Consider the following 26,497-nt stretch of genomic DNA (forward strand, 5'->3'; position numbering starts at 1 on the left):
AAGCTCTAGCAAAGGTTAGATTAAATACAATAATTACACGGGCGGAAGACAGGAATGGAGGTGGGTTGATTACTTGATTTTCCTGAAATCTGAAGTTTAAGGCTTGCAGACTGAGAGGGCGAACTAATGTATACGCCCTCTTATAAAGGGTTTTTGCCTAACTTTGAAAGCGAGGCTAAGTATCTTTACTGTCATTGAACATTTGGCCAAAAGCCTCGTGATGTTGCGAAAAGGTTATTGCCCTGAGAGTCTCGTGATAATCATACGATGGTGATCTGTTTTAGTAAAGATCCAAGGTTTAAACGAGGAACCTGTGCCATTGTCTCACAACCAACTCACCCCTTGTCCCCTGTGAAAAACCTAAAAGAGAAGGCACCCGGGAGGGAGAAATAAAAGCTTTTATTTGGTCGAGATAAAATCCATTTTTATCTGTTCTGCGATTTTTAAATGACAGAAACATGACTATTGGCAAGTATGAACTTATTTAAGACAAATAAGCTGATTGTGACGTCGTTTCGATTTGTGTGTAACTAATTATCATAGGAAACGTTCTTTTGAAAAGTGGCACTCCAACAGCGATCCAAATGCTGGCAACAAGGGCATTGATATTTTGACATTTTATAAGTCACTCTCTGAGGTTAACTCTTTTCGTTGATTACGTCGCCGCTTATAATTATTGGAACATTCCTTTGAACCTTTCTTCAGGCTTTTGACTTGTGATCGACTGTGTTTGGTCGAAACATAGCTTGGTACACTGATCCTGATACATAGTAATTTGAGAGTCAGAGTTAACAAATATTTTAATCTACCCAATCACCTCTCGTTATTGTCGGTATTCCCCGAAAGACTTTTTGAAAACCTTTGTAACCTTTGCTTTACACGTATTAGAAATCTTGACTAATGTAAGATTGACGAAAACAACCAGAAGTTGTTGGAATTAAAGAGCAGGTCGGTGAGCGAGCAAAACAAGCTGCAAGGTACTGGGAAAGAGGCAATGAAGGATCTGTCAGAAACTCAAAGAGTAAGTTTGATAAACAACAATTTTTAAATTGTTGTTTAACTTAAAAGTTTTATTCAGTGTTGATTGGTTAGAAAAAACAATTTAATTACCCATGCTTATAGAACGTTAACATTAAAGCAGTTTTCGATTGAGAGTCGCAAAACCAAAACCAACGTACACTGACGAACCACAAAAGACGTATACTAAACAGAACAATGAACCAATCAGAATTCAAAGTAAATGCGTGCAATCAAACGTTGCAGGAACAAGTCACTGTTGGTTTTGTTTTGACTTCCATTGGTTGAGAAAATGGCGCAAAGACTGCACTCAGTCATAAAAGACACTAAAGCAAAACTAACTTTCTTTGGTTGTCCGACCGAATGTGGATTACATGAACCTCTCAGCTTCTATACAAAGAAATCCTGTCATAGTTCGTTGACTAACAAGTGTATAGAGTTCACAACGATTCTTCACAATCTATTGATAATGATCTGGGTGATATTCCAAGCTGCTGGATCTCAGGGGCACCCAACGACAGTTTTCTCTCCAATCCTTTGAAATACAGTTTTAGGCTATGTGGATTGCTTTTAAAGCTCTGTAGGTTCATTTAAGGCCTCGCTATAATATTGTTATCTGTTCGGTCATTCCAGGGGAACTTCAGTCTTTTCGAAATTTCTAGGTTTTTTTTGTCCATTTCCCGAAAACCTTATCAAACCTTAGGTCTTATTTCCTTTCCGAAAATCTTAGCTGACCTTTCTTCGGTACCTGAAACCACATTTTTATCAATCCGAAAACACTAGGCCTTAAATTTCCCATATCACGAACGTTCGAGGTGAAAATTCCCTTTAGAAAATTGTAGGGGATTAAGGGCCTTCCGAACAGATAATTTACCGAAACGATCTGTTCGGTGCCCCTGGGATCTGTCGGGAGGTTATCAATGAACTGACTGAAATGCTCGTTATTTACTCAAGCCGTGGTGAGCGGCGTAGGTAGTGAAGGTTGAAAATTCCAAAAACATTACTCAAATTTGCTATGCTGCCGGAAGGATGATTTCAGGTGCTCACTGCATAGCTATCAGAAGAATTCCAAATTAGCCCGATTCATTTACTTTTCTAGGCTGTACAATAATGGCTCATTGGGACAAAAATTTTCCATATCGGGTTCATTGCTTTTTTACACTAACCGTCATTATAAAGTGATGATTCTAGCTCTAAGACATGAATTTTGGTTCACGAGACAAAGAAAGAAGAGTACGAAGAACTAAAGAAAGAGAAAAAATATAAGAAACAAGGGAAACCAACAATACAGTGACTTTGAAACACAATTTCCCACTTGTTAACTTCTCTTTAAACGCGTTTCTTCACTTAAAATTTAAAAGTTAAAGTGACAGAGTCAGCTTTGTGATCGCGCTGACCTGGACACTAGTTTTGTAAGTTTGAAAAGCGTCTACCTCAACCTGAAATCAAAAGTACGCGTCGAATACATCTGGAAATCCGCTGCAATTTTCCTAGTGTTTTATTGGATTTTTAATCTTTTACTGGAAACCTGTTTCTGTGTATGCTTTTCCTCATCCTATGATATTATTCTCTTGTATTATTTTATCATGTTTGGTTAAAAACATTATGGATCGCGTCTCCAACGGAACATGAAAAGAAGAGGTGGCAAACGTGAAGGCGCCGGGCGGAAGAAATCGCCTGCGTTGACTAAAATAACGTGAGAAATCAATCAAAAACATTGAAAAACAAATCACCATGATATATATTTGGAAAGTCGAATTTCCTCAACCTGGCGAAAGGTTCGTGCGAAGGGAATCTTCGTAAACGATTCCAACTTCGCGTCATGGCTGCTTGGCTTGGAGCTCAGACGAAGACACAAGGACAACCTCTGGTAGAACCTTGTTTTCTACGGATCGAGCAAGCGTTCTTGCAATGACATGGGCTTAGTTCCTAAATTTAGATAGTGGAGAAGTTGTAGAAACGAAATTGTAAAAGCAAAATATATGATTGAAAGCAGAAATAAAGCTTACCGGTCGTTTCGCTACACTGCAGTTCAGTCGATTCGCTACGTTTTTAAATTGACATATTCTCTAATATTTGAACTCAATTTGCTTCTCATGCAAACACTGTGAAACGTAGAAAAAATAATTTTTCACACCGATTAAACGATTCTTTGACTTCAGAGGTATTCGTTGACGTTTGGCTTTTCCTGGACAAGTGACAAGTCAATCAGTAATTCTCCATGGTAACAAGAAAATGAGTGTTCTAATATGACATTAGGTTTATAATGACTATAATAATTTTGACTGGCAAATACTTTGACTCGACAAGGTTTGTTTTCAAAGGATGCGCTTCTTAGCGCGAGACTTGTGATGAAGTGTGATATGCAAATCAGCTAAGAAATGTTATCTAATGCGCGTGTGCATCTGCTGACTGTGTCCGTTTAAAAGCAATGTATATACATCGTTGTTTTTCCCTTTCATCACAAAACGCGATAAACCACTGTTTTACTTGCACGTTTTGTCCATGTATCAGACAGCAATGAAGATAATGATTATGACGATAATGATGACGATATTGATTAAGCTGATTAGGAATTTGGTTGTTAAAGTGTTTTCGTTCCCTACAGTCGAACATCAAGTAGATTCAAAATGCAACACGTTGTGTAATATTTGACAGCCGGGGACCGCTTACAGCGGCAAGTTTAAAACAAATGATCATCAAATAATTTTTCCGATTGCCATTTATTAAACTAGTGCAAATAACAGCGTCCATAATAGGAATAAAAATCTTCGAAAAAAAACCGTTATGTTTATGTTTTACAGGAAAGAGGCACCTGTTTGGTCAAAACGAGCAGAGATGCAAACGACAACTTGAGTTCCATCTCTGACAAAAACATCCCCGAAAATCTAAAAGCAATCATGATACGTAATCCAAGCAACGATTATGCAAACCTCGGAAATTTCAAAAACGCCATACATTACCATCAACGAGCACTAGAAATTGCAAGACAAGTGGGAGACGTCTCAGGAGAAGTCAAGGCGTATGGTAATCTAGGAAACGATTATCACAACCTAGGAGATTTCGAAAAAGCTGTACACTACCATGAACGAGCACTAGAAATCGCAAGAAAACTGGGAGACGTCTCATGTGAAGGAAACGCAAGTTTTAATCTAGGAAACGATTATATGAAACTCGGAGATTTCGAAAAAGCCATACAGTACCATGAGCGAGCACTAGAAATCGCAAGAAAACTGGGAGACGTCGCAATTGAAGGAAAGGCAAATGGTAATCTAGGAAACGATTTTCACGGCCTAGGAGATTTCGAAAAAGCCATACACTACCATGAACAAGCACTAGAAATCGCAAGAAAACTGGGAGACGTCTCAATTGAAGGAAGGGCAAATGGTAATCTAGGAAGCGTTTATCACAACTTCCTCGGAGATTTCGAAAAAGCCATACACTACCATGAACGTCATCTAGAAATCGCAAGAAAACTGGGAGACGTCTCAATTGAAGGAAACGCAAGTTTTAATCTAGGAAACGATTATAGCAAACTCGGAGATTTCGAAAAAGCCATACACTACCATGAGCGAGCACTAGAAATCGCAAGAAAACTGGGAGACGTCGCAATTGAAGGAAAGGCAAATCGTAATCTAGGAAACGATTTTCACGGCCTAGGAGATTTCGAAAAAGCCATACACTACCATGAACAAGCACTAGAAATCGCAAGAAAACTGGGAGACGTCGCAATTGAAGGAAAGGCAAATGATAATCTAGGAAACGATTTTCACGGCCTAGGAGATTTCGAAAAAGCCATACACTACCATGAACAAGCACTAGAAATAGCAAGAAAACTGGGAGACGTCTCAAGGGAAGAAAACGCAAATTGTAATCTAGGAAACGCTTATTACAGCCTAGGAGATTTCGAAAAAGCCATACACTACCATGAACGAGCCCTAGAAATCGCAAGGAAAGTGGGAGACGTCTCAAGTGAAGGAATTGAAAATGGTAATCTAGGCAACGATTATGCAAACCTCGGAGATTTCAAAAAAGCCATACACTACCATGAACGTGCTGTAGAAATCGCAAGAAAAGTGGGAGACGTGTCAAGTGAAGGAATGGCAAATGGTCGTCTAGGAAACGATTATCACAACCTCGGAGATTTCAAAAAAGCCATACACTACCATGAACGAGCCCTAGAAATCGCAAGAAAACTGGGAGACGTCTCATGTGAAGGAAACGCAAGTTTTAATCTAGGAAACGATTATTTGAAACTCGGAGATTTCGAAAAAGCCATACACTACCATGAACGAGCACTAAAAATCGCAAGAAAACTGGGAGACGTCTCAAATGAAGCAAACGCAAGTGGTAATCTAGGAAGCGATTATCACAGCCAAGGAGATTTCGATAAAGCCATACACTACCATGAACGTCATCTAGAAATCGCAAGAAAACTGGGAGACGTCTCAATTGAAGGAAACGCAAGTTTTAATCTAGGAAACGATTATAGCAATCTCGGAGATTTCGAAAAAGCCATAAACTACCATGAGCGAGCACTAGAAATCGCAAGAAAACTGGGAGACGTCGCAATTGAAGGAAAGGCAAATGGTAATCTAGGAAACGATTTTCACGGCCTAGGAGATTTCGAAAAAGCCATACACTACCATGAACAAGCACTAGAAATAGCAAGAAAACTGGGAGACGTCTCAAGGGAAGAAAACGCAAATTGTAATCTAGGCAACGATTATCACAACCTCGGAGATTTCAAAAAAGCCATACACTACCATGAACGAGCCCTAGAAATCGCAAGAAAACTGGGAGACGTCTCAAGTGAAGGAAACGCAAATTGTAATCTAGGAAACGCTTATTACAGCCTAGGAGATTTCGAAAAAGCCATACACTACCATGAATGTGCCCTAGAAATCGCAAGAAAAGTGGGAGACGTCTCAAGGGAAGGAACGACAAATGGTAATCTGGGAAACGATTATCACAAACTCGGGGATTTCAAAAAAGCCATACACTACCATGAACGAGACCTAGAAATCGCAAGAAAAGTGGGAGACGTCTCAAGTGAAGGAAACGTAAATTGTAATCTAGGAAACGCTTATTCCAGCCTAGGAGATTTCGAAAAAGCCATACACTACCATGAATGTGCCCTAGAAATCGCAAGAAAAGTGGGAGACGTCTCAACTGAAGGAACGACAAATGGTAATCTGGGAAACGATTATCGGACACTCGGAAATTTCAAAAAAGCCATACACTACCATGAACAAGAACTAGAAATCGCAAAAAAAGTGGGAAACGTCTCAAGAGTAGGAATCGCAATTGCTCATCTAGGAACCGATTATCGCAGCCTAGGAGATTTCGAAAAAGCCATACACTACCATAAACGTGCCCGAGAAATTGCAAGAAAAGTGGGAGACGTCTTAATTGAAGGAATGGAAAATGGTAATCTAGGAAACGATTATTATCACCTCGGAGATTTCGAAAAAGCCGTACACTGCCATGAACGTGTCCTAGAAATCGCAAGAAAAGTGGGAGACGTCTCAACTGAAGGAGCGGCGTATGGTAGTCTAGGAAACGATTATAGCAAACTCGGAGATTTCGAAAAAGCCATGCACTACCATGAACAGCGCCTAAAAATCGCAAGAAAAGTGGGAGACGTCTCACAGGAAGAAACGGCGTATACTAATCTAGGCAACGGCTATCACCATCTCGGAGATATCGAAAAAGCCATACACTGCCATGAACGAGCACTAGAAATCGCAAAAAAAGCGGGAGGCAAACCTTTAATTGGCATCAGTTTTCATAACCTTGGAGTTGGCTTTTCATCAATGGGCTTTTTATGCAAAGCTGTACATTGTTATCAAGAAAGTATAGCTACGTTGAATGACGTAAGGCGTCATCTTGGAGCTAATGATGACTGGAAAGTGAGCTTGCGCAATTTGTACCAAAGCACATACGCTTATTTATGGCGTTTGTTATTAAAGCAAGGCAAGATTGTGGAGGCTCTTTTATCTGCTGAGCAGGGACGTGCACAGGCTTTGAATGATCTCATGGAGTTCAAGTATGCATCCAAACAATACCCAGCAGAATCTGACACAGCAATACAAGTTATAGCTGAGTTTAGTAGTTTTCCTTCTACTACAGTTTTCTTAGCGCTTGAGCACCAAGGAGTTATTTTCTGGGTCTTACAGGAAGGAAAGGATGTTCAGGTAAGAGGAAAGCAAATCCCTGATGGTCAAATTGATGCTGAAACTTTCCTGGACACCACAACGAAGAAAATTCGTGGTACAGCTGTTGTCGAATGTGAGGATCGTTCATTAAATATGACGAGAGACGAAAACCTTGCAGATGAGAGTTTCCCTCCAGGTGAGAGTCAAAATCAGCGCGGGTCCTCAAAACTCCCGAATAGTGCTTTAAGTCTATTATATGAGACTCTCATCAGTCCCATCCAAGATTTGTTACTTGAAAGTGAAGTAATATTCGTCCCCGAGGGTCCATTGTGTTTGGCTCCTTTCGCTGCGTTCATGGACTCAGATTCAAAGTACCTCTGCGAGTCTTTCAGAGTACGCGTGATTCCATCTCTGACGAGCTTAAAATTGATCGCAGATTCTCCCGCTGATTACCACAGTAAGAGTGGGGCGCTTCTCGTGGGTGATCCTTGGATACAAGAGGTTATTTTTGAAGGAACGAAGCTTGACCAGCTGCCATTCGGACGAAAAGAGGTGCAGATGATTGGACGAATACTTCACACCATACCTCTTATTGGAGAGCATGCAACGAAGAATGAGGTATTGAAACGACTCTCCTCGGTTGCTTTGGTGCATATTGCAGCACATGGGCGGATGGTAACAGGAGAAATTGCTTTAGCACCAAATCCTTCACCGGTATCACGGACTCCTGCTTACAAAGACTTCGTTTTAACAATGAGAGATGTACTGAATGTTCAGATACGAGCAAGACTGGTTGTGTTGAGTTGCTGTCATAGTGGCCGTGGGGAGATTAAGGCTGAGGGTGTGGTTGGTATCGCACGGGCATTTTTGGGTGCTGGTGCTCGGTCTGTCCTGGTGTCATTGTGGGGATTGATGACGAGGCTACTATGGAGTTCATGAAAATATTCTATCAGCACTTAATGAAAGGTGAAAGTGCCAGTGCAGCTCTGAACCAAGCCATGAAATCCATGAGAGAATCTGACGAGTTCAGTGCAGTGGATTACTGGGCTCCGTTTGTACTCATTGGCGATGATGTCACCCTAGAATTGGGCGGACAAGACTGAGTAGCTGACTTCCTCTGTGAGTAGAATGATCAACGTTTGAAATAAGAGAATTTACTAGCTCTCTACTAAAGTTATTTGCAGCTGGTTTTATTTGAGTTTTTGTAACCTAACTGACATTCCCATTCAATGGAAAAAAGCAAAAGTTCTAAAAAGTCTTAAGTGTTGCAGTTTCCCTGTTTAATTGAGTTTGGGGAGATCAGTGCCTTTTTTCTGTTAGCATTAAATACTTTTTACCATAGGAAACATTTTCCGTTCTCCGCTGTAAAATTTTCACTCAGAAATTAGTAACCTTTTCGTGGTTTCTTACTGATGTGTGAAATAGTATTTCCTTCAGCTTAGGGACTTTTTTTTTTTTTTTGTTACGGTTTCAGCATGAGGGAGGGGATGGGCTAATCTGAAAGCGATGCAGTTTTCATCTGAAAATTGGACTAACATGTTTGGAGATGTTTCAGATGTTCTAGGAAATATCTAAATCATTTATTGAATGACAAAACAAAGAGGGAAGACAAACAGATGGAAAAAAACTCCTTGATTAACAACACTATTATGCATAATTATTGCAGACATTTGTAGCTTTTACTCTAATTTGATTTAATTTCTTGTTGTTTTTGCTTTATAGCTGTTGAACCCAGAGCTGCAATCAATATTTTTGATGGATTATGAGATGGAGAATCGTTATGACAAGACAAGGATGGCTAGGAACTCGTCTAAGAGACTGTAAATACTTGTTTATTTTGACTAGCATGTGATTACGATGGTTTTGAAGTCGTTATCAAAGGAGTAATGTTTACCGTACAGTTCATTTCAAATGTTTTTTAGATAAGTATTGGACTCTTTAGACACTTTTGAAATATTTAGACTACAAAAATGTTCTTAACATTTTTAGGTCGAGAAACGTTTGCAATAAATGGAAATATATTAGATCTATTTATAGTTGCCTAGTCCAGGACTTGCCAAACTCCTCACTTGGTTGGAGAGAACAATGCTATTTTTTGTATGTTTTTTATTTTTTTCTACTTGGCTGCTTACATAGAACTATAGTAGACCCGTCATAGTAGATTTGTGGAACAAGAGAATATTTTGTATAAAAATGCAAGAAAATAGGTTTCAGGAATCAAAAGAGAAGCGACTTCTCTTCATCAAAGGTGTGATCTGTCATAATTTCTGCCATATGCTCAGATATCAATAGTAAGGAGCTGTTAATTTTTACTCGATTTACAAGTTGTTAATATTTGTTCATCGAACATTTCTATTTACATAAATGATAACTACTAGAAAAGAGAAAGAACGAAGGCAAGCAAATTAAACTGCAAAGAATCGAGCTGAAATTCAAGAATAAATGATTAAATGTTGGAATGAATGTTTTTTGATGTATTTAAAATATAAAGGGGGTTGGTTTGAAGAAACTGTGGTGCCTGGTCGGCGGGAGGAGAAAAAGAATGTTCGGTTCAATCAATAGAGTTGATGTCTGAATTAAGGTAATCGGGCCGCGTAAACTGATTCGTTTGTCTTGTCTGTATCAGTTTTACACAAACCAGGATCGCTGAAAAAGTCGTAGAAATTAATGAATGTAAATATATGAAACATATATTTCATATACTTCGCAACTGCTTAAAGTTGCGTACTAACTGCGAGGATCTTTCATTTATTTGATCATAGAAATTACTTAGAAACTTACGGTCAGTTAATAAAAGACAGTTTAGACGGTGTTTAACAAAACCACGTTCTAACCCATTTTAAATTTTGCCAACTGTCATATCTAAATATTGTCTACTGCTGACGGTAACAAGAAGGGCTTGCATCCCAGACTAGAAAACTATCTATCTTCTTAAAATAAACCACTTATAAACAGATTTGGAGACCCACTGACAGCTACTGACTGACTTAAGCCTGGGCCTAAGTTAGACTCTGTTTAAATAACTGGCCCTTAGCTTCAATCACAATGTTTAATTATAAATTGCCTCTACAAAAACTAAATTTTTCAAGTTTCGTACCTCAGCTCAGTTTTGTTGAAGAGCTTTCAAACGGTGATACTGTATTTCGATTACAAGTAGAGCAACGACTTAAGATTTCAGATGATAGTAAAATTTCTTCCAATAGCTGCAATCTTAAGTCAGGTGTACAGTGTTAATAGGTACCAACTAGTTGCCGGGTGGAACCTAGACACAAAAAGGCACCCTATCCATGAAGCTTAGTCTTACGTTTTTAATGATTAGGAAACTAGATTTTAGTCGTCGAGTACCAGCTTAAAAAAGCCATCATGGCAACGTTTGCCTATGAATTGCAAAGAGAAACTTTGATTATCTGATCTTCTTCTTGATTTTCTCACTCCTTTCTAGTATATGGTACCGAATTCTTGTTGAATATTACCGAGCCGTGATTTGGGCTAAAACACGCACATGTAATTCGGTACTTAGCGGGAAAGGCGCAGCCCCAGACAGCCAAATAACAAAGTCTTAACTGTAAAGTACATACTTGTTTTGTTTTTAGGATAAATGATTAATTTAAGTAGGACAAAGAAAGAGAAACATTGAAGCTAAAGGCAGCCGCGATTTACTGGAATAAGTTTTACGCCTTCTCGTTAAGAGACTGTCGAAAACTAAACGTCCCGGGCGTTTTTAGCATCTCATTAAAATGGAGTGTTTTAAAAATGTCCAGGACTGAACGTACCAAAATGCTTGGCGAAAATAGACAGAAATTTAAATTGAGGTCATCATAGGCCGGGCCCTTGATCAAACTACGAAATTTACAGAATTACAAAATTCTGATTTCAAAACAATGCGGATATTCCAAAAATATCACTAATAAAAATTCACCACGACATTCTCTTGGTAGAGCCTGGAGGAAACAATGACGTTTGCTTAAAAGTGAAAAGAATGCAAAAATTTTGGTTTGTTTTTGGATTTTTGAAGATGGCGTCTCCCTGTAGGACCTGACGCCCTTCCTCAACGTCTGAAATATAGTGCTCCGTCTCACTTAAGGGACCCGCGCAATGGATGTGCACTTCATCTAAAGTACAAGTTCTTCTCACACATGTGGTTTCGGAAATGTTTTTCTGCATTCACAGAAGAAGCCTAAGTTATGTGAACATGGCGTTTCCCTGAATCCCTACCAAAACGTCTGAAAAATTGGGCTCCGTTACCTTTAAAGGGTCCCATTGGATAAGCGCGTCATTTCCTTGAAAACAAATGTGCTTCTCATTGCCCCTCTCTAATTCCTGGCCTCCTATATAGTCGAGTCATTTTGTGGCTGGACCTGCCACTAATTGCAACAGAAGTTTTCTCTTCGCCAATCACTAAGGAATGGTCTCTAGATGAACATACTAAAAGTCCCGAAGGCTCCAAGCAGGGGAACATGTCAAAATTTAAAGGACTAATAACTCCCGCTTTGGTGCGACATGGAAACGAGGCTAAAAACCAGAAGTTGGTTTTATTCTGCTTATTTATCGCCAGAAATACCCTCAATTCACCCAAATTTAATCAATTTTACTTCAGGTAGTTCTGTGAACTTTCACCTTGTAAATAATATAACTAAATACGTGTATAAGCTCAATCAAACTCATAATCGGTCCTTCTAGCTCAAAGACATACAGTATTTCAAATTTCACTCAGAAAGGTCTGTACTAAAGAAACACTATAACATTTCATTATCGTCCAACAGTACGCAGCTACTAGGCACAACTAGTTTTCAAAGAAACTGATAAAAAAGATGTGTCTGACAAAAATAAAATAGGCTTTCGCAAAAAAATTTACACGTACGTACGCATATTTCAATTTCCAACTAGTCGGGAATCAGTCACTTAAGGCAGTTCAATTATACAGTTGTTCAGAAGGCATATGCGTGTCACTAGAAGAAGCATTTCTTGACGTGTCAACTAGTACGTTCTGCTCTTGTACAGTTTTTTTTTAGTATTCTTTTTTTTATTTCTCAATAAGTAGACAGAAGGTCAGCGAGAAACACGCGTCGCGGGTGTTTTTGAGCAAAACGTTCAATGACAACATCAACGTCAACATCCTGGTCATAGTGGATGTTTATGAGAGCAAGGGAAAACTCTCGTTCACTATACATAGTTGCCCGTACGTAAGCCTACAATCGGCCTAGAGTACTAAGAGATTGGTATTCTGAAGAGGTTACTGGCAGGGTGCAGAGCATTTGTAACAACTTGAGAGTGCCGTGGGATAGAAATCATGGTCGCATTTAGCCAGAGCTTGAACCGCGTTGTGTAGTGAAGATTGGTCATGCAGCAGCTATTTTCGGCGCAACGGTGGAGTTCAAAGTCGGTGACCTCAGGCGATAAAACTGAAAAGCATCTTTGAGCTGATCGTGTTCTAGAGAAACCAGCAGCTTTGAAACAAGGCGGAGAAGCGAAGACAGTATGTCCTTCTGAATAGCTAAGTGATCTAGCAAGGGAATTGCAAGGGCCCTCTTGAAATACTCTTTGGGCGTCGTTGCCTCCACGATGCTCCTGTTGGCCTTGGAATAGAAGGTTCGATCCCGACTTTCCTTGCAAGAGTAGCAGCTGTCTCAAGCCATTGTTAAAACTGGCTGTCAACCTGTTCTCAAGATAGCTTGAGGTCGCCTCTGAGGTCATCTGCCTCGTACACATCAATGTCGTGTTTCTGTAGCCTAATGCTCAGGGGCTTTACGAACGATAAGCCCTTCATAGCAGTAACTTGAGTGATGAGGAAGGGAAACCTCAATACGGCATTTAAAAGCGAACATGCTTTATGTCGACTTTTGCCATTCCAGTTCCATGGAGTGTTGCTGTATTGGTTTTGGGACAGTCGTTCATGGGAGATGACCTCAAGCGTCTTAACGATAGAAGGTACATGTCAAAAGTGCCTTGTATGCTTGATGCCTTTCGGCCCATGTTGTAGACCGAAAGGCGGTGTTTTCTTTGCATTGGCAGCCTCCTTTTCTATAACTGCGCGCAAAAGCTGGTTTCGTTTAGAGGGGCTCCGGAACCCCCTGGAACCCTCCCCTGGGTACGCCCCTGATTTGACGGGTTTTCATGCAATTCGTCCAATATTTCTTTTCTTAAGATCAGGCTGTTCTGGGGCAAATTTGCTTTTTGGTCCTAAAGTTCAGGCTGCGCGCCTGATGATAATTGGCATCGGCCGCTGGCAAATCATGAACATGTAATTATATTCCGGCTTGTACCACTTCTGCCCACTCATCCTTCCTTTCGGAACAGGTTTGTAGCACGGTATCTCTAGTTTCGAGGGTTGTAACCCTGAACACACCCCCTTATCTTCTCTTTTGTTCCTCGAAATCAACTTTTGTTCCACAGAAGAAACAGTCAGTTTTAAAGTTGAAGGACTGTTTAGTCTTGCGATCCAAAGAACGGCAGCTACTTGATCATTATGAAATGGTACTCTCCTGTTTCTTAGCTCTGGTGATGTTAGTTGGGACTTTTTGAACTGGAACAGTTTGGGTGATGTCATTGCGTTCTGTGCTTGCCCGGTTAATGTCCTCACTTCCCTTCTCACGAAGAGTTATGACGTTCTTTACGTTAGAATGTGATTTCTTCATCCATTTTAGGATTCTTGATGGTCTAAAAATAATTAGGATGCAAATAAGAATGTGCCAAGCATACTTAATAGACCTTGTCGCGGTTTTCAATGCAATTTTTGTTCAATCAAATATGCTGGAAAATATTATGTTTTTTTGGGAAAATTTTCGTGAAAAAAAAATCAGAATTTTTTTTTTTGGATGGGGGGGGGGGGGGGGGGCGACGGGGGCAGAAAATTTAGCTAGCACAGGTTTAACGACATGATTGTGCAAGATTTGTCTGTGTGCAATTTCCAGTGGACTTTAATCCGGTTGGGAGTTTCGCGGGAAAACAATTATTACAGATCACGAATTCTACGGGAAAATAAAACGTGACTGGGCGCTTTATGCGGCAGCTTCAGCCCCTAACTTGTTTTAGTTAACTGATTGCTTTGATATCTAAAGTTTTAGTTAATCAATGTTTATCAAATTACTTTGTTTTTACGAGAATGCTTTGTAAGAATATCTGACATCGGAATCTCGTACACTGGACACTTGATCTAACTTGATGTGTTCTTGCATGTTTTAATTTATTGTTATAAGAACTAAAGAATATTGTAGGTACTCTTAGGTGTGTCTTACCTGAACTGAACATCGCAGAATCACGTCTTCTAGCTATTTTGCTCGTTTGATTAGACGCTAGACGAATTCGCTCTTTTTTTTCTTTTTAATGTCTTCTAGGCGAAGTCACGGAGCACGGTATTCAAGTTTCTACAATGGTTGTTACGATTTGTTTGGACGATTTTTTTCCTTTCCAAAATCTACCATCTTTTGGCAAAGTTTGTATATGTAGGTGTTTGAGTAGCCTAACCTCATTATCATTATCAGCAGATAAGTAGCGAGGCGGTAACAGATCGAGTTTGAACACCAATAAGGCAGTCTTTAAGCACACAAAATTTTTTGCCGACACGCAAGCCGTTACACACGTTCTCGTAGGCCTACCTATTTGAAAATAAATCCAAGAGACTTGAGTCATTTTGCCACGCCAAAGTGTATTCGAAAACGTTTTTAGGGATCAATTTAGTTCGCGATTAATTTGGATCAATGCCTCTTTGAACCTTTTGAAAGTCCAACCTGATTGAACACATCTGCCCTCGAACGCTTAGTTGGTTACCTTGGTGGGTTGCTCGTGCCACTTATCGCGCGCGATAGATTGGTTGGCAGGCCATCCATAAAAAAGACAGGCCAATTATATGATGTGGTTAATATGTTTTATAAATACAGTCGACTCCCGATAACTCGAACCCTCGCCTAAAATTTAAAACCAATTTACTGTCGAAGAGGTGAGATTATTTAATTCACAAAAGCATCAATTTTTTTCTGAGGTGGGATATTTAATTCCTGTTATAAAACTTAACCCTGAATATCTGCCAAAACTCTAAGATAAACCTTGCAGGCGCTCTTTAAGGTGCATTAAATAGCCTATTTTGAATTCTTATAGGGATTACCGCTGTACACTCGTTCCCAGACTCCCGTTCCTAGATCCCCGTCCCCTGTTCCCGGTTCTCCATTCCTGATCAATTTAAGTAACATCCCACAAGAACTGAAAGATTTCTTGAACACTTCTCATTTGCATAGCAATATCAGCTGATCTGGAAGAACAACAAATAAGGACGCTGGAAATTTTAGTCTGAGAACCTAATTTCAGCCTCTACTGACAGAGCATCCCTCTACTTGTTACTTCTGTATACAGGGCTTTTTTTTTAATCCCTAACCCTCAATTCACACAACCTCCCCAGAGTCCCATTATCGCTATTTGAAATGACGTTCCCCAATCCCTGAAAGTGTCCCTTTCTTCTCTTCTCCAACCGGCATGGATTGACAATAAGATTTGTTGCTATGTAAGGCCCCTGAAAAGGAACTTTGTAAATACGCTAAGAGTCTGGTCTTCATAGAAATACGCATACAACAAAAACTGAAAAAATCAGTGACTTCCGCCGATGACCAATTGAACTGGCAACCGAGTGAAGTTTTGTCTGGTGAATAATCTTATCGGATTTTTAGTGAAAACGAGTGTTTCAACAGCTCTTCTACAAAGTCGTGTTATGTATACGGGCAATCAGATAGAATTTTTTTTTGACCAGACATTTGCAAATTCTCCCTGATATAGCCCCCAAGTGATCCCAAACGCTAGATTGGTGCATTTCATTAGTCTGTAACAGTATTAAGAAAATGAAAAACTTGTTATGGTACAATCGAAGTGAAACGAAACGAAATGATCAATAAAGCCCCAGTCAGATTTCTGCGTGTGATAAGCTGAAAGAGAAATAAAACACCGGAAGTGTATAGTTTCTAAATTTGAAGGTCTGTATTTTGCAAAAAGCGTTCTGCGTAGACCATGAAGGGAATTAGAATGAATAAGTGAATGAACGTCGCAGTTATGTACACAAATTAAGCAGTTTCGAAAAGAGAGCCTGAAAAATTCGTGCTTGAACGGGAGTGGAACCCATGACCTCTGCGATACCGGTGCTCCGAGTTCTCCGAGGTGTGAACGCCAATGTTGAGTTTGTTTGACTCTAACTCTCGCATGCCCGCTGAGCTGACTTTGCGGTATCTAAATCCAAAGCGATGATTTATTGCGTTCGGCATTAGTAGAACGCATACTATTCGTGTCGCTTCTTTCTGGATGCTGTTCGATTTCAGGGTTTGGGCGCCATCTTGGACTGGCTGACCACTCGCCTCGATTTCATGCAAGAGCCGCAGTCCCGCGGGTTGAATCGAACGCCATTGCCAAACCCTGGCTTAAAGAAATTGATGTTCGAAAGAGACAAGCTAAAAAAAAATGCCTGCAGACTAAGAGCAGATGAAAGCTGGTCAAGATATAAATGTGTTAAAAAGTGATTGAATTGATAAAAATGGCTGAATCATCTAATTATAATATCGTATTTCGTTGCTAACTATAGAAATACCGGTATTTTATAAAGACCTCTTGTAAAGGAAAAAATCTTACCATGGCTAAGATACCACAGTTAACTCAGAATTATCACTCTCAAAATTGAGAACGTTTGTTATACTTCCCCCCGAGAAATAAGTGAGGTTTTAAATAATCATTTCTCAAATATAGGACCATCACTTAACAGTGAAATTCCTCCATCCGATACAGTAGTCCAACCCCGTTAATACGGTCACCAATGGATCCCAAAAATTTGGCCGTATTAACGGGGTGGCGGTATTACCGAGATAGGGTCAAATTTCATGACTTAAGGGCGGCAATGGCAAAGTATATCGCACTCGCACTTCCTAAACAATCCGTTCTCTTTAATAAACACTGGGAATGTAGATGCACGGAATTGTACAAAATACTTGAACTTAGTAGTATCAATCGTCCTTGTTGCGAAGCACATTGAATAAATCGCTTCGTAATTTGCTTATTAAAAGCGGATGTTAGCGTCAAGATTTACTGTATTTCCTTTGCCATGTTTGTAATGAAAACAGGGAGGAGTGTTGCTGACTTTGTAAAGGAAATCGGTTGTTTGATCAGAGTAAATGACAGAGGTCAATGGAATTGACGTGTCACAGGCGTTTTGGTTTTCTAAACTTAGCGTGAAATTATAAAGGATTGTACAGTTTAGGATTTCAAAATGTGGCAAGGCCGTATTAACGGGTGATCGTATTAACGAGGGTTTTTTTTTTTATAAAAAATTGTATGACCCTTTTGACGGGCCAAAAAAAATTGGCCGTGATAACGAGGTGACCGTATCACCAAGGTGGCCGTAAGGCGGGCCTTCCACCGTCTTGACTTTAGGATTATGTCATCCCGTATCACTTACCTTTGTTTTGACAGAAAAACCGACGATACTGTTCTAAAACTAAGGGATATTCTGTCGTCTACTAAAAGAAGCAGCAGCTATTGTCACGCCGTCCTTAACCCATATAATAAGCTTGTCTATCGCCACTGGTATCTTCCCAGATAAGTGGAAACTGGCGAGAGTATCGCCCGTACTCAAAGAAAAGGCGAAAAATGACCCCAACAACTTCAGGCTTATCTCTGTTTTGCCTGTCATCAGTCAGCAAATTGGTAGAAAAAATAGTTTTCGACCAGGTCTCTGAGTATCTAATGGTGCACGTTTTCTTATTAGAAAAGAAAAGCCGAAATAGCAAAATCGTTTTTGCTCATTGCTTGCTTTTTCCTCGCCCGTTCAGGGCTTGAAATAATGCTACGCAACTCGCAAAATATCCGCTCGTATTATATGTAAAACCATCAAGTAAGACTTTACCTAGTCTACTAAACTGAAATTTCCTAAACAGCGTAAATGAATATTTTTTTAAAAATATAACAATAGAATATTTACCCAGTCAACACCCCAAGCTTCTCATCTCTGGCGCTCAAAACGCTTGTTAAAGTGTATATTTAATGTATGACGTCCATGTGACAATTCTATTTCGGTTTCTTGTAAGTGAAGATGTAGTGCCATGATTTTGATGTTTACTTTTTAATCTACATTAGTGAGGTCGGAGCAAATCACTTAAACTCATCAAACGCAATACAGTCTCAAGACATCAAAGGTTTTAGGTAAGTAAAACTATAAACCATCATATGCTTGGGAATTGTATGGCTTATATAATTTAACAGTTTTGAGAAAAAGGACATAAAATAGGCGGATAGACTATCTCGTGCATATAAGTATTTTTTTTAGCGGTTGGCTGATTACCGACAAAAAGGAGATGAAGCTCGATTATAAATCGTGTAAAGGAATTTTTAATTGACTAAACACGATGTTCCCCTTACATTTGTTATATCTACAATTAAGCGAATTTAACGATGTATATGAAAGGCATTTGTACAAGCAGGGAATATTGTCAAGAAAAAAATTTATTTTTTTTTGTCATTGACCCAGGTCTTATCAGTATAATATGCACGATTGAGATAGCTAAGGCCAACAGTTAGTCAAACTTTTCATAAGCCGAACCGAATACCTTGAATTAACTACATGAAACGTTCGGGTCTGAATCAGTTGAGAACGTCTGCTTCAGTCTGGAATGGCTCAGCCGGGAATTTCGGCTTTGGAACGGCTTTGATTCAGACGTCGAACTTTTCATGAGCCGAACCTAATGCATAAATTATTATAACATATTCCAGATGCAGTTTCTCGTGGAGAGCATGTTTTGCTTCAATTAAAGGCCGGATTTTGTGATTTGAGCTGACTTTAATTTGAGTTAAGGCCGGCTCATGAAAAGCTCGGCGTCTGAACTGAGCCTGAACATTTCCTATTCGTGTTATGTGTCCACTTTCCCACTAATCTTTATCTGCACTGCTCACAAAATTAAGCAAACTTTTAAAGTGCCCCTGGGACGAAAATTTCGTTTTCCATCTTTTTGCCTTTTCGTGTAGAATATGACCTTCTTACTCATGTTACCAAATTTCAATCCTTTACGGCGATTGGAAGTATTTTATTTTTTAGCTTTTTATTCGAGATTTCACGGCCGCCATTACTTGGCCTTGTTCCGGAAGTTAAAGCTCAAATTACAGGAAGTGACGTCTTGCTCAACACGAAAAATTCCACATGGCTAATTTTCATATGGACTCGACTTCATAAACTGTATTCTGCTATTATTTAGTTTGCAACAGCAGAATACAGTTTATAAAGTAGAATCCGTAAGAAAATTAGCCATGTGGAATTTTTTGTGTTGAGCCAATGACGTCACTTGATGTAATTTGAGGCTTAACTTCCGGAACAAGGCCAAGTAATGGCGGCCATGAAATCTCGAATAAAAAGCTAAAAAAAAAAAATACTTCCAATCGCCGTAAAGGATTGAAATTTGGTAACATGAGTAAGAATGTCATATTCTACACGAAAATGCAAAAAGATGGAAAATGAAATTTTCGTCCCAGGGGCACTTTAAAATAAATGAACCAGAAGATAAATGATGGCGATTTTTGAGGTCCTAAAACACGATTGAATTGTTTCGGTTTCTTGCATAAAACTAATTCATTTAAAAATCCCCGTTATTAAGGTTGCACCGTTAGAAAGCGAGAGATAACGAGAAAAATACAAATACTAAAATTTGTATTGCATGGTCTTTGCCTTTAGCAGTTTACAATAGAGTCATAAGGCGATATTTCTGTTTATATACTTCTGGATCGAGTGAAAGTCCTACTGAGTTGTAAATTATATTACCCGAAACTGAATGAAAATACAGCGCAAAATATGGCATTGATCATAACTTTGTAATTATTTTGCGCACCTACATTTTTTCAGTTGAATTTTCTGGGATCAGTTCAGCCCGTTTTTGTAGGAATTTATTTTTCGGTATCATTCGTGTGTAATTAATTAGTTTTGAGCAGTGACATCGCATAAGGCGATAATTTATTTCGGTTTCTGTCTATAAAGATATGGCAGCATGTTTTTGGAATCTCATTTTTCAGTGCGAGATACGTCGAAGCCAATCACTACTGAAAACTGAGGGCTGAGGTTTTCTCCTTTCGATGCGCATCTCAAGATGGTCCGAGAAAGTTCGATTTCAAACGGCGGTGCCTCGGTTGCGCCCCCTTTTACAAACCAAGATGGCATAATTTTCATCGAAGCGTACGATTCTCGAAAATCCCACGGAAAAATAGTGGACTACAAAAGGACCAGATGGCTCGACAATTAAGATGGCGGGACTCAACCTCGTTCCCAGGGTCTCTCCTATTCCCGTCTCCCTATCCGCTCCTTGGGACGGGAAGAGGAATCGGACCCGGGAACGAGGTTGGGCGGGACTTCCGTTTACATTTCACCGCCTTTCGCTGTAACATCCAAAGTTACCCAGAAAACCTTTCAGGCACCAAAAGGAAATCACGTGCTTTAAACAGTGGCTCTAATAAAATGGCTGGCGCTCGACTCGCTGTAGGCGTGTGGGACAAAATTGGAGACAAGTGCTTAGTCGAGATATTAAGGTTCGCTGTCATTATGGAATTTTTTTTTTTTTCCAAAATGAGATTTTGAATTTGAGAATAAGTGACGGTGAAGAAGTTCGTACGCTTGACATTTAAAGGGTTAAGTAATTGCTGGCGAGCATTAGCAAGGCAGCACACTATTCTTTCCAATAGCAGAAAAAGGATTTTGCTTTGTTTAAATTTGCTTCGCGCGTTGCCCCGTAATATGCCTCGCTGCAATAATGATTTCTGGGCAAAAAATACCTAGCCAAGAGGTCTGAAGCGGTCTGTTTTGCAAATTACAGAATTGAACTCTACTGACCTAGATCGTGACGGCATTTTTAAATACTGCAGAATACAAACTAGTTAAAACTAGTTTGTTAACATTTGTAATCGCTTTTGTTCAATATGCCTTGCTGCAATAATGATTTCTGAACAAAAAATACCGAACCAAGAGGTCCGAAGCCATCGGTTTCGCAAATTACAGATTTGTATTTTGCGAAATGACTCTTCGTAGACCATGACGGTATTTTTTGAACACCGCAAAATACAATCTAGTTATTAAATAACTAGTTTGTTAACATTTGTAATCGCTTTTCTTCAATATTCCTCGCAGCAATGATTTCTGAACAAAAAGTAGGGAGCCAAGAAGTCCAGAAGTGCTTGCTCCGTTTGGCAAAACACACATCTGTAGTTTGCGAAATGAGCTCTGTGTAGACCGTGAAGTTTACATTTGTAAACGTTTTACTTCAATATTCCTAGTCTCGATTATGATTTCTGAACAAAAAAAAAGTAAGCCAAGGGGTCCGAAATGCTCCGTTTGGCAAATTACTGATAATCTATTTTACGTCTTGGTAGACCGCGACGGTATTAACTCGTTTGTTTACATTCGTTAGCGCTTTTCGCTGCAACGATTATTTATTCTGAACGAAACATATTGAGTTAGGAGTTTGACGAAATTTTAAAAATTGCGTAAAGAACACTCGACCGCCGAAACAGAGGATATTGGAGATTTTGAGAACATCAATTTGATAAACTACACAAGCTATCGAACGATTAATGCGAAGCGCGGACTTCACGTGGATTTTCAAATACTGGAATGAACAACGCTACGTTACCGTTAATATCATCAACTTCATAATTATCATTATCAACTGACTATCTACCTACCTAACTAGGATTATAAAGTTAAAAAGAAATAAAACAATAAATGCTGCTTTTTTTGCGGGGCCATCAAATAAGATATATCTATTCCACTAAACTGAAATTTCCGTTAAATGCTTAAATGAAAAATATAACAATGGAATATTCACCCAGCCGACACCCTAACCTTCTAATCTCTGGCGCTCATAGCGGTTGTTAATGTGTATTTTCAATGTGTGACATCCAACATGTGATAAACTGATTTCGGTTTCCTGGAAGTGAAGATATAGTTTCGTGATTTTGATGGTTACTTTTCAATGTACATCAGTGGGGTCGAAGCAAATCACTCGTCTTAAAACGCAATACAGCAGGTCAAGACACCAAAGATTTTAGGTAAGTAAAACTATAAACCATCATATGCTTGGAAATTGTATGGCTTATATAATTTAACAGCTTTGAGAAAAAGGACATAAACTAGGTGGATATACAATCTCGCGCGGATTAGTATTTTTTTTAGCGGTTAACTGCTTACCGACAAAAAAGGAGATGAAGCTCGATTATAAATCGTCTAAATAAATGTTTAAATTGAGTAAACACGATGTTCCTCGTACATTTAATATTTCTACAATGAATAGAATTCAACGATGTATATAAAGGGCATTTGTAAAAGAGGAGAATACTGTCAAGAAAAAAAATTATTTTTCATCAGTGACCTGATCAGTCTAATCAGTATAATATGCACGATTGAGATTAAGATGCAATTTCTCGTAGAGAGCATGTTTTGCTTCAAATAAATTAAGTTTGGCCTATTAAGTTCGGCGTCTGAATCGAAAGGCCGGATTTGTGATTTGGGCTGACACTAATTTGAGTTAAGGCCGGCTCATGAAAAGTTCGGCGTCTGAACTGGGCCTAAACATTTCCTATCGTGTTATGTGTCCATTTTCCTACTAATCTTTATCTGTGCTCACAAAATAAGGCAACCTTTTAAAATAAGTGAACCGCAAGATAAAGGATTGCGATGTTTGAGGTCTTAAAACACGATTGAATGGTTTCGGTTTCTTGCATAAAACTAATTTATTAGAAAGTCCCCGATATTAAGGTTGCACCGTTATAAAGTGAGAGATGACGAAATAACTACAAATACTAAAATTTGTATTGCTTAGTCTTTGCCTTTAGCAGTTTAAAATACAGTCATAAGGCCATATTTCTGATCTGTTTGAATACGTTTGGATCGAAGATGAAAGTCCAACTGAGTTGTTAGTTATCTTAACCCAAAACTGAATGAAAATACAGCGCAAAATATGGCATTGACCGCGTAATTATTTTGCGCATCTACATTGTTTCAGTTGAATTTTCTGGAAACAGTTTAGCCCGTTTCGTCGGGATAAAATTTCATTGTCACTCGTACGATAATTAATTAGTTTTGAGCAGTTATTAATTATATTATAAGGCGATAATTTATTTCGGTTTCTGTGAATAAAGATATGGCAACATGTTTTTGAAAGCTCTCTTTTCAGTGCGAGATACGTTGAAGCCAATCACTACTGAAAACTGAGAGCTGAGGTTTTCTCCTTTTGCTGCGCATCTCAAGATGGTCAGAGAAAGCCCGATTTTAAAGGGCGATGCCTCTGTTGCGCTCGCTTTTACAAACCAAGATGGCGTATTTCCATCGAAGCGTACGATTCTCGAAAATCCCACGGAAAAATATGGGACTACAGAAGGACCAGATGGCTCGACAATTGAGATGGCGGGACTCAACCTCGTTCCCAGGGTCTCTCCTCTTTCCGTCTCCCTCTCCGCTCCTTGGTATGGGAAGAGGGGAGACCCTGGGAACGAGGTTGGGCGTCAATTCCATTTCACCGTCTTTCACCGTAACATCCAAATTACCCAGAATACCTTTCAGACAGCAAAAAGGAAATCACGTGCTTTCAACAGTGGCTCTAATAAAATGGCTGATGTTCGACTCGCTGTAGGCGTGTGGGACAAAATTGGAGACAAGTTCTTAGTCGAGATATTAAGGTTCGCTGTCATTATGGAATTTTTTTTCCAAAATGAGATTTTGAATTGATGAATAAGTGGAGGTAAAGAAGTTCGTACGCTTGACATTTAAGTAATTGCTGACGAGCATTAGAAAGGCAGAACACTATTCTTTCCAATAGAGGAAAAAATCCAAAATTTGTCGGATGTAAGATCGGAAGTATTCGCAACCTTTTTCTTTTTATTATCCGGGATATCCAGTCCTGCGATGACGTCACTTAAAACTGCACATGGAAAAAGATCTCACAGAGTTTCAGTAAACATTATATTATTATTCGCCCTTTGAGGCACATCATTTACAGTGTTCTTTTCCCCGTTGCGCCAATACATTTGACTTTTGAGTCAAAATCTTTGCCCGTTGAGGTAAAGTATTCGACTTTTAAGTCGTATTGTTCTTTGTCCATAGAGGCGAAAGAAAACTTGCAACCATAGATTTAAAATTTACATCGCTCGTTGAATCTAACCATTCAACTGTTAGGTCAAATGGCTGTCTGCACTTTGAGGGGTAGTCTGAAACCCCTCACCACCCCCTAGTCATACTCTAGCGTCTAAAAGGCCTTTTAGTGAAGAACATCTGTTCTTTTAGTATAGTGAATAAGTTGCTTTTCCTTGAGGTTTGGTGAATGTTTTGTCCCTTTGAGACATAACTGTCTTGTACTTGATATAACAACACCTATTCCCTAATCTGGGCCTATAACGTTTTTGTCCTGCAGCCGGACACCATGGCAAGTCAATAAATGTAAATCATACCTTTGGCTTCTGAGGTGCGTATTAATTTCTTCCATTGTGTTCAAATTTTATTCGAATGAGCCTGACTGGAATATAGACCGGGACATATTCCCCCCCTCCCTCCCCTTAATAGGTCTAAGAGTGTTCAGGTTAAAGCCTGGTTCTTGCTAAAGCATAATCATAAGCATTATCACAAACGCCGCTTAAGCAAGTGAAAACACCTCCAATATGAGCATAAACATAAGCACAAGAAGAACCAACACGTTAATTCTTCTTGTGCTTATGTTCGAGCTTATATCGCAGTTTTCACTAATAAGAAAGGGGCGACACAAGTTCCACCACATGCAAAAGGCAGTCAACTTTTTTGTCCGCCATCTTGCTAAACATCTAGGGGAGCTGGTATCGAGACGGATCGTAATTCTCGATGTAATCTAGACTCAGGAGGGGGGGGGGGGGTACTCCCTTATGTGACCTTAACGGGGATGTGCGGCCCGATAGATATGGTTTTCAGGGTGTTTTGTCTTGAACGGGGTATCTATTTCATCACTCTCTGTCTTAAACAGGGTATCCCTACATGATCTAATGGCTTAAACAGATTGTGATTGCCAATGCGTTAAAATACAGTAAGGAACTACTGTATTCTTATTTCATTCTAGTCCTAAATTATAAACAGGGTGTGATTTTGGGTTAAATGTCTTAGAAAGGGCCTGAAAATTTTGAATTCTGTCTTAAACGGGATAGGGAAATCGAAGAATTGTGTCTTAAACAGGGTCAGGGTTTGAATGCCCGGGCCGCACCTCCTTACCCAAGCATCTGTTGAGTACCCTCCCCCCCACCCCTCCGGGATCTAGAGTAACGTTACGCATCACGCGTACGTTTATATCCTTGTGCGTTTTTCAATGTTTCGCTGTTTATATTTTTAAATGAAATTAAGGGGAAAGCATTTGTTATTCACTTTTCATTTTAAGACAGAAACCGTTTCTACATTGATTGTTTTTCTATAGTAAACTTGAGACATCTTTACCAATTGGTGGTTTTCACCTCACACATCGTCACGCAAGTAAAAAAATGAAATCCTCAACCATTCAATAGATAAAGTCAAGAAATTGATATGTTGTAGAAGAGTGATACATAAACAACGTGTGAAAGCCACGGGGCTGTGCGATATCTCATAATCGAGTTATTCGAAAAAATGTACCACGGAAAATTACAGAGTTTAGTATGGGACGCCATGTTGGTGCCCCGTCTGATGGGCACCAACATGGCGGCCGGAAACCGGCAAAAACATCTGGATGTCTACCTTGGCTATTTCAAAGCCTTTCCTCTCTCTGCTGAACTTTCACACATTGACATAGACGCTTCTATTACATGTTAGCTGATCAGACCTAAAAAAACACGAGGCAAATCGATGTTTTCATGTACGCGAAATGTTTAGAGCAGCAATCGCTTCCGTCACGCACTACGCAAAAATCTAAAATTCAAACTGCTCTATTTTCAAAACAAAGAATGCTATCCTGCTGAAAACAAGCAAGCCGATTGAAATTTATATGTTCTTTTATGTGATGAAGATAAAAACCCGAAATTGTGTTTAGTTATGAATTTCAGTTTTTTATGACGTCATGTGAAAACCGCCAATAGCTATCTAGTATCTTGGCCCGCGAGGTCATAGACTGATTTAGTTGCCAAATTTTTGGTTAAACAAAACTAACCTCGAGGCACTCAGGTTAGCCTAAAAACACTCCGGTTAGCCTAAAGAGCACTCCAGTTAGCCTAAATAGCACTCAGGTTAGCTTAAATAGCTCCCCGGTTAGCTTAACGGTTAGCAGTTTATATTGGGGTTGTTCATGCCTCGCATGCCTCGCATGTTTTGTTCATGCCTCGCACGTCTGGCTCGCATAAACTCC

General features: G+C 39.4%; 2 protein-coding genes and 1 pseudogene across 3 annotated transcripts in view; all 3 read left to right on the forward strand.

Moving 5' to 3' along the window:
• The window catches only part of LOC146467025 (uncharacterized), a 152,563-nt gene that overhangs the window by 40,590 nt on the left and 85,476 nt on the right, over positions 1 to 26,497 (forward strand). The window lies entirely within an intron of this gene.
• On the forward strand, positions 55 to 9,429 carry LOC146467029 (uncharacterized; annotated as a pseudogene). Its single transcript, XR_014867883.1, has 6 exons — positions 55 to 60; positions 908 to 1,021; positions 3,822 to 3,924; positions 4,678 to 6,150; positions 6,871 to 8,294; positions 8,898 to 9,429. The product of XR_014867883.1 is annotated as an uncharacterized LOC146467029 (transcript).
• LOC146467030 (uncharacterized) overlaps positions 18,303 to 26,497 on the forward strand; it is a 12,625-nt gene continuing 4,430 nt past the window's right edge. Inside the window, exon 1 of the mRNA XM_085126486.1 lies at positions 18,303 to 18,341. The gene's annotated coding sequence lies outside the window, so the exon portion shown is untranslated. The remainder of the gene's footprint in view (positions 18,342 to 26,497) is intronic.

Source organism: Pavona decussata, unplaced genomic scaffold (genome assembly GCF_977016875.1).
Source record: "Pavona decussata unplaced genomic scaffold, jaPavDecu1.1 SCAFFOLD_140, whole genome shotgun sequence".
Lineage (NCBI taxonomy): Eukaryota > Metazoa > Cnidaria > Anthozoa > Scleractinia > Agariciidae > Pavona > Pavona decussata.